Here is an 8,938-nt window from a genome sequence, read left to right as displayed (position 1 = left end):
AGTGAATTGAGATCTATGCTTCCCTTCAATTTCATCAATGTTTTATTTGACTAAGCTGTAACTTCACAAGTAGGACCAAGTAGGGGCGGAGCGATGATTCTTTTCAGGAGCGGGCCAAACGGTACAACAAGTTTATCTGGGTAGAGCCAAACTAAACCCGAATCTAAAAAATACATCACCCAATTAAAAATTTCCAATTTTGGTAATGTAATTTTTTTTCAATTATTTGGAGAGGGCCCCGCCCTCCGCCCCTGGGACCAACTTCAACGTAGAGATCACTCCACAATTTACATAAGCGAGGTACCAATGCAACCCTAGATGCTAAGAAATAGAAAGGAAGAGGTTTCGACCTCTCACACTGAGGCCATGAGATGTTCTTTTTGCTCACCCGACACTAGGCTCATTGGGTTCTAATTGTCTTGCAAGTCCTTTATATTCCTAAATAAAGAGGGAAAAAAAAAGTGTGGTAGACTAAATAATAAGGTGCTTTGCAAAGCTCCTTACTTTAAGATTATCTTTATGAGGGGTCCATATACTTTTGCTTTTGGAGGTATTGAGATGTCGTGTGGGACTGTAGAAAGTAGAATAATAGTTCATTACAGTTGATTTCTGAATTACAGAATTGATATGGCAACTGGCCTCTGGTCATGTCTCTCCTTTTTGTGACGTAACTTGAATATTCGTGTCAACCGTACACCTCTACGCGAAAATACACAAGTGGACCATTAAAAAAACAAACAAGAAAGAGAAACAGTTGGCCTGAATATTCAAGAAGGGGCTTTCAACTAATGAGAAACAGTTGGCCTGAATATTCAAGAAGGGGCTTTCAACTAATGAGAAACAGTTGGCCTGAATATTCAAGAAGGGGCTTTCAACTAATGAGAAAGGAAGAAGGGAAACAGGCGGAGGATCTTAGGCAGATCTTTGAGAGTTAAGTAAACAGTAAAATAATATTAGTAACCACGTAGCTAGTAAGATCATCAGATTTTGTAATTAGTTAGTGGGTACCATGGTGCAATGCCAAGTTGGCCCTTACGTTGCTAAAATAGACCGTGGCGTAGCCACGTTGTGACTGGTATAGGCAGTTGTTCATATCTGTTTTTTTAAAAAAAATTATTTTTAAATAAGAATCTTAAATATATATCCTCCAATAAATTTTTCTTGTTCTGCTAATAGAGACGGACTATATTATTGTTTGCCTGTGTACAAACACCCAAAGCTATTTCCTTTGCTTCTCTAGTAATGGCTTGTGTCGGTGTTTTAGAACAAGAGACTGCACCCTTGCCAATGGAAGTGAGACCAGTTGCTGATCCAAGCTAGTTGCACTACACCCTTTGGGACAACTGGGGTACTCTGGCTATCACTTGGTTGCCAAATGATGGAATTTAAAGGGCCTTCTTGTTTTCCTTCAATAAGAATGTTAAAAGGTTATTCCTTAAGAAAATATGTGATCAAGATGTTGTTTTTTTCTTGTTAATTTAGTTATAATACATAGAGAACATGCCTCAAGGGGCATAGCATAGTTGGTCGGGTTAGGGGTCTACATAAAAGTATGTTTCTAGTTTGATTCTTGTGGTCTTTATGTTCATGTGTCTTAAGGTGGTAGATCGCGACATTCAAGTTGAAGGATGCACTGTTACTATCGCTGTCACCGACGCAGCTCATGACCTCAAAGGCAGAGGGAATGAAGGATCTTCGGGCCTTGTTTCGAGCAGTGGATGAACCTATCGTTCACCCAAAAAAATAAAAGACATTAGGTGTAAGGGGTATAATATAGCTGGAAATTGTGAGATTGCAACATATCTCACCCAAGTCTCACGTAGATGAGAACCAGAGAAAAAGGGATCTTCAAACTTCTTTTCCCAATGCTACCCACCAAAAAAACAAAGAACAGAGAATAATTGAGTCTTTTAAAGATATATCCAAAATTTAATAGGAGAGATATGTGCCTCTTGGTGCAATGGAAAAGCAAACTGTGAAGGGCCTTTCATGAGTAGCTTAGGTAGCGCTACCGACATGCACAATATGGGTTGGTTGGTAAGGAGACAATTCAGGCGGCGAATCTCTAGACACCTGGCACATTTTACCCGTATTATGAGTAAAAAAAAATCGAGGGGTCCCGCTCTTGGATTTTATATGGCATTAAGTTTAGCTTTTCGCCTTAGATTCTGTAACTAGTTTTAATTAAATCCCATCCATTTAAACTATATATATAATAATGTTTTAATGGTTGTATTGTGAGTTTAAAAAAAAAAAAAAAAAACACGAGGGGTCCCAATTGCGGATCTTGATGGCGTTAAGTTGAGGGGACAGCTCTCTTGGTCCGTGAGTAGCACACTTAGATTCCGTGATTAGTCCTAATTAAATCACATTTAATTTTTAAAACTTTTATTTTATGTCGATTTAATCTTTGAGATAAGGGTGGTAATGTTATTTTAAACAATGCCTGTTGACACCTTGAGAATTGTGCAAGTACAAACAAGGGGAAACGTAGGCCACAAAATTGTCAAAGGTGCGGTAAGACGAAGTTTATCTTATTTAATTTCAATTAAGTTTGAAGGATTCATGGTTGGGAAGCTGTCCTTTCCAATTGAGGGGGGCTCAGTTTAAATAGAGGTTATCTTTTATTCGTCGAGTGGTTGTCATGACATTACAAAGGAAGCTACCAAGAAGCCGAAGGAAAAGGTATGCACATGTGTTCGTCACTTTAGATTGGTCGTGTTTTGTTCTGTCTAAAGAATGAAACTCCTTGCTTTACAGTGATTTTCAGGAAGCTTGTGGTCACTGGGGAGCTAGAGATTGAAGGAGAGACCATGGGGAAGGCATAAAATGTCGTATGTTGCTTCACCATGGTTCTCATGAGCCCCTGTTTTTCCTTTTCCCTTAGGTGGGTTGGTATATTTTGTTTCAGCTTTTGAAAGGGATAATATCCCAAGCTTACAACTATGTCTGCACATCTAATAGCCAAACCCTAATTTGGCAGAGCGAGAAGATAGACAACCCACTCGAGAAAGAGCCAAAGTCCTCCACCTTCTCCCTTTCCCCTTGCCTGCAAGGATAGACATCAAGCTGGGTGGGTATCTGATAGATAGTTGGATTTCAAGCCTGAAATGAGCTAGGCTGAGGCCACATGAGTGAAATGCGGGCTGGGTCGAATTGGGTACCAATCGCTTGACTCGGTCTTGCGATGTGCATGCAAGTTTGGGCCAGGTCAGTCCAGGTATTGGCAGCACCACTCGGGTAGGCTCTCATACTTTATAGGGTTTGCCTTTCTCTTTGCCTGTCAAGATACACAATTACTTTCTCTCTTTGTCTTTTATCTCTCTATTTCTCTTTCTCACACTCACAAACATCTCCTAGATCACTAGGGCTTTTTCATGAAAATCTAAGTGATTGGTTGAGGATTTTTCTTTCCGATAGAATGAAATACTCTTTTTGCACACCCAAAAAAACTAGTTCTTTATAAAACCCCCCAACACGCACAAACATCTCCTAGATCACTAGGGCTTTTTCATGGAAATCTAAGTGATTGGTTGAGGATTCGTCTTTCCCAGTCGGGGTGATAGAATGAAATACTCTTTTTGCACACCCAAAAAAACTAGTTTTTTCTAAAACCCCCTAATGAAACCTTAGTGGAATTCCGTTAATGATGCTAAATTAGTCCTTCAACCTAAATTCTTGCATAGCAAAAACATATTTTTTAAGTAAAATGATGATAATAGGCAACACATGAACTTATGCTCCTTAGCCGTTTGCATGTCCACATCCACATTTTATGTAACCATTTTAAAATGTTTTTCTTTTTTTAAAGTAAAAGCGAGATCAGTACGCCGAAAAAGAGAAAAAAAGATCCGCAAACAATTTTGAATAACAAATCACCGACAACCAACAGAAGGAAGAAATTCGTCAATTTTCCTTACAACTATAAAATAGACTAAATAACACGAATAAGGTCACGGATTAGCTGCACCTACCCATAATTTCTTTGAGTGGAAAACCCCATCTCACTTAAGTCATACATTCTCTGATAAGACGTTCAACTGGATGTGATAATTGCACCTTCTTCTTCCCTCCACAATGTCTGTAGGTGCAAAGATTAAGCCAAAAAGCACTCGTGTCGCTCTTGGTTTCTCCTTTTTCTTGCTCCGTAATAAAGGTAAAGGTAGTCTGAAGGCTTGGAAAAACGAGTCAAAACCGTAACTCGACGCCTTTTTTGACGATCGATTTCCTTTTTGGAAGATCACATCAATCATTTGAGTCCGGTAGGTGATCCCTCTCTCTCGATAACAGATACGAATCATCCCTCACCCACCACGGCCGTTTTAGATTCTTCCCTACTTTTCATATGAATCGGTAGCAGATCCAGTGGCCCCATGAAGGGCATCAAGCAAGTACTTATATTGCGTCTCATTCATTCTCAAGACAGACAAACATGACGACCAACTGGTGACTTTCCCCTGTTACTATAAACAGGAGACTTTTGCTACGTGTGCTCTTGGTAAGTCTTGAAATAAATCAATTTTCCTAGAAAAAATTTTCACTCTAGAGGGTGTTTGAATTTCTGACTCTAAGTCGTCGTGGTAGAGATCCTGTTCGACTCCCCCCCTCCCCCCCCCAAAGAGCCTAATTCTCTGGTGGGTACAGTTTTCATCGCTGTAAAAGGCCTTTAAATAGGGGTAAATGCATGTGTGAGCGCTGTGGAAGCTTGCCATATATGTTAGAAATCAAGCAACGGTAAAAAAATGAAATCACTGAGAATTTTAATGTGGTTCGGAGTATTGCTCTCCTACATTACTCTCCTACATCCACGACAATGCTCTCTCACACCATATTAGTTGGGTGAGGTTCCATTAGGCAATTTACATCAAATCATTCTTGGAAAGATATATTTTCTTTGGATTACAGATTGATTGATTCATGCACGGGGATTGTATTTCCTTTGCGGCAGTTTCCCTTTTCTTATTGTTGTAATCAAGGGATCGTTGCTTTTTTCTTTTCATAATTTTCTTTTCCTTTTCATCAATATGATTTTCTCCTCCAGATTGTATGTTCATGCTCTGTCATGCTAAAAATATAGGAAATTTACATTAAGTCATTCTTGGAAAGATATCTTTCCTTTGGATTACAGATAGATTGATTCATGCACCGGGATTGTATTTCCTTTGTTGGTTTGGCAGTTTCCCTTTTCTTATTGATGTAATCAACAAATCGTTGATTTTTTCTTTCCATAATTTTCTTTTCCTTTTCATCAACATGATTTTCTCCTCCAGATTGTTCGCTCGTTTACTCTGTCATGCTAAAAATATAGACCGGCAAAAAATTCTTATTTTCATACTAATAGTTCATGAAATTTTTTTTCGTTTACATATTAGTGCTCATTAAAAATTTTAAATTTTTATAACTAGTATTCATTCACCAAATTTTTCTGCATTCGCCCCCTTCCCTTAGGCTCCATTTGATACTAGGAAAAAATACTGTGCATCAAAGAAATTTCCCCTCGTTCGTACCGTTTTTCCCTACAATATCAAACACACGAAACTTTACCCTGTGTTTTTCATTGATTTGGGAAAAAATTCCCATGCAAAAAAGTCAGACCTCTCTAAGTCCGACCTTTTTCCACAGTAATCTTACCGTTGTGTGCCTAAAACGTTGTCTTAATAGACAGAGTGGTGAAGGGACTGCAAGGATTGTTAATTTAGCTTAGATGGGCTTATTCAAATCTAATCGGTATCCATATGTTCCATTCATCAGCGCATCTAAAGGTGTTCATTTATTCATTTTTACGTTTAATAATTTTGAAGTTTTTTATTTGTTAATAATTTTTTTTGTATTTTAGGAGGATTTAAATATGCTCATTGCCGTTATTGCTTGATAGCTAAAAATTAAAATCGGACACCACACAAGCCATTCCTAATATATTAGTAACGACTATTTTTAAGTTTTTAACCACTGACTCTGTGTAATATATATATATATATATATGACAACCTGAGCAATTTAATTTTAAATTTCGTTATTGGTTAGATTGGTTGCGGCACGAGGCTCTCGTGGCCACCAACCACAAGGTATGCAATACTTTTTCACCTGCTTTTTTTATAGCTAAAGCAGAAGTTATCTCCTGTGTGGGCCATCAAACATACCCAAGATAAAAAGAAAAGGTAAACATTGCTGGTCAGTAAGAAGAGTTTTATGTTTTCTCGCTACTCTTGGAGGGGAAATTAAATGTGAAGATCTTATAATCAGAAGAGGTAAAGTTCTTTTGTATATTTTGTCGGTTTTTGGTTCCATATCAACAGCATTGGGCCTTCGGCTTGCGTAAGGGGTGACGCTTATTGTTAGATACAGAGTTGGACTATGACCGCCTAACAAACATGGCCAGGTCCATTCGATTGGATTTTTTTGGCGTGCACTCTGCAATAAAATGGGCGCTGGACAGGATAGATGAAATGAGGTAACTAAAAATATGAGAATGCCATGAATCTATTAAGATTGGAATAGGATAATTGAACAATAGTTCTAGTGTGTCGCACCAATATGCTTAAATATATGATTCATAGAACACTTACAAAGTATCTTAGCATTTAAAAGCAGAACATAATGTTGTTCCAAACTTTGGACATAATATCACAAACGCAGCTTTAAACAATAACATGATGTTTTGGGAAGCACAAATGCCCTAGAGGAAGTCGGCTTGTCTTGTCTTCCATCAGCAGAAACATATAGGGGTAGTTTATCAACTAAGATACTTTGTAAGTGTCTCATGAATTTTTTCAAACTAATTTTTGGGATAGATTCATGTGACACTCACAAAAAGTCTTTGCTGCCAAACGACCCCATAGTGCTTAATTGGCTCGAGCTCAACTCGTTTACCAACTTTTCATCGTTTTAAGTTTAAAAATTGCAAAAAAGAAGACCAAGATTAAACGAGTTTTACTCGATTTTAATTGAGTAGAGTTTATATGACTTGAACTCGACACGTTTATAAGCTCGAGCTTAACTCATTTAAAAAACGAGTCTGAGCTCGTTGGCTCGACTCATGGTACAGCCATAGCTGCTGAGAAAGTGGGCTTCCACACCATTTGTATTGCAAAAAATGAATTTACAGAAAATATAAAGATTATCTGTATATACATCAGTATTAACACCAATCAGGAACAAAAATATTCCTGAGAGCTGGAGAGTTAGTAGATCCAATCGACTGCTGTGTCCCTCGGTCGTTTCTTCCTTGGCCGGTCGCAGCGGGGTTATCCTTGAACACACGCACCGTTGAGAGTCTCTTGTTAAGAGGCAAGAATCCCATTCCTTCTGCCCAGATCCGAGTAATGACCTTCTTCATCTTCTAGTGTAGCGCCGCCGCTTAGGCGAAACAAAAATATTCTTGAAAGCTGGATAGTTAGTAGATCCATTCGACTGCTGTGTCCCTCGGTCGTTCCTTCCTTGGTTGGTCGCAGCTGGGTTATCCTTGAACACACGCGCCGTTGAGAGTCTACTGTTAAGAGGCAAGAATCCCATTCCTTCTGCCCAGATCCGAGTAATGACCTTCTTCATCTTCTAGTGTAGCGCCGCCGCAGGCGAAACAAAAATATTCCTGAAAGCTGGATAGTTAGTAGATCCATTCGACTGCTGTGTCCCACGGTCGTTCCTTCCTTGGTCGGTCGCAGCTGGGTTATCCTTGAACACACGTGCCGTTGAGAGTCTACTGTTAAGAGGCAAGAATCTCATTCCTTCTGCCCAGATCCGAGTAATGACCTTCTTCATCTTCTAGTGTAGCGCCGCCGCTTAGGCGAAACAAAAATATTCCTGAAAGCTGGATAGTTAGTAGATCCATTCGACTGCTGTGTCCCTCGGTCGTTCCTTCCTTGGTCGGTCGCAGCTGGGTTATCCTTGAACACACGCGCCGTTGAGAGTCTACTGTTAAGAGGCAAGAATCTCATTCCTTCTGCCCAGATCCGAGTAATGACCTTCTTCATCTTCTAGTGTAGCGCAGCCGCTTAGGCGAAACAAAAATATTCCTGAAAGCTGGATAGTTAGTAGATCCATTCGACTGCTGTGTCCCTCGGTCGTTCCTTCCTTGGTCGGTCGCAGCTGGGTTATCCTTGAACACACGCGCCGTTGAGAGTCTACTGTTAAGAGGCAAGAATCCCATTCCTTCTGCCCAGATCCGAGTAATGACCTTCTTCATCTTCTAGTGTAGCGCCGCCGCTTAGGCGAAACAAAAATATTCCTGAAAGCTGGATAGTTAGTAGATCCATTCGACTGCTGTGTCCCTCGGTCGTTCCTTCCTTGGTCGGTCGCAGCTGGGTTATCCTTGAACACACGTGCCGTTGAGAGTCTACTGTTAAGAGGCAAGAATCTCATTCCTTCTGCCCAGATCCGAGTAATGACCTTCTTCATCTTCTAGTGTAGCGCCGCCGCTTAGGCGAAACAAAAATATTCCTGAAAGCTGGATAGTTAGTAGATCCATTCGACTGCTGTGTCCCTCGGTCGTTCCTTCCTTGGTCGGTCGCAGCTGGGTTATCCTTGAACACACGCGCCGTTGAGAGTCTACTGTTAAGAGGCAAGAATCCCATTCCTTCTGCCCATATCCGAGTAATGACCTTCTTCATCTTCTAGTGTAGCGCCGCCGCTTAGGCGAAACAAAAATCTTCCTGAAAGCTGGATAGTTAGTAGATCCATTCGACTGCTGTGTCCCTCGGTCGTTCCTTCCTTGGTCGGTCGCAGCTGGGTTATCCTTGAACACACGCGCCGTTGAGAGTCTACTGTTAAGAGGCAAGAATCCCATTCCTTCTGCCCATATCCGAGTAATGACCTTCTTCATCTTCTAGTGTAGCGCCGCCGCTTAGGCGAAAGCTGGTTATATGCACGCCCTGGTGATAAAACAGGTCCAAAACCATGCAATTTCCCCCTGAATATGTTTGACCATGTATAGAAGATGCCA

At 40.2% G+C, this 8,938-nt stretch overlaps 1 long non-coding RNA gene across 1 annotated transcript; it reads left to right on the top strand.

The window, feature by feature from the left end:
* The first annotated feature begins 2,645 nt into the window (after nucleotides 1-2,645).
* On the top strand, nucleotides 2,646-3,465 carry LOC116267302 (uncharacterized). Its single transcript, XR_004175564.1, has 3 exons — nucleotides 2,646-2,685; nucleotides 2,761-2,887; nucleotides 2,984-3,465. It is a non-coding gene; the product is annotated as an uncharacterized LOC116267302 (long non-coding RNA).
* Nucleotides 3,466-8,938: the final 5,473 nt, after the last annotated feature.

This window comes from Nymphaea colorata, chromosome 13 (genome assembly GCF_008831285.2).
Source record: "Nymphaea colorata isolate Beijing-Zhang1983 chromosome 13, ASM883128v2, whole genome shotgun sequence".
NCBI lineage: Eukaryota > Viridiplantae > Streptophyta > Magnoliopsida > Nymphaeales > Nymphaeaceae > Nymphaea > Nymphaea colorata.
This window is presented reverse-complemented; position numbering and strand designations above follow the sequence as displayed.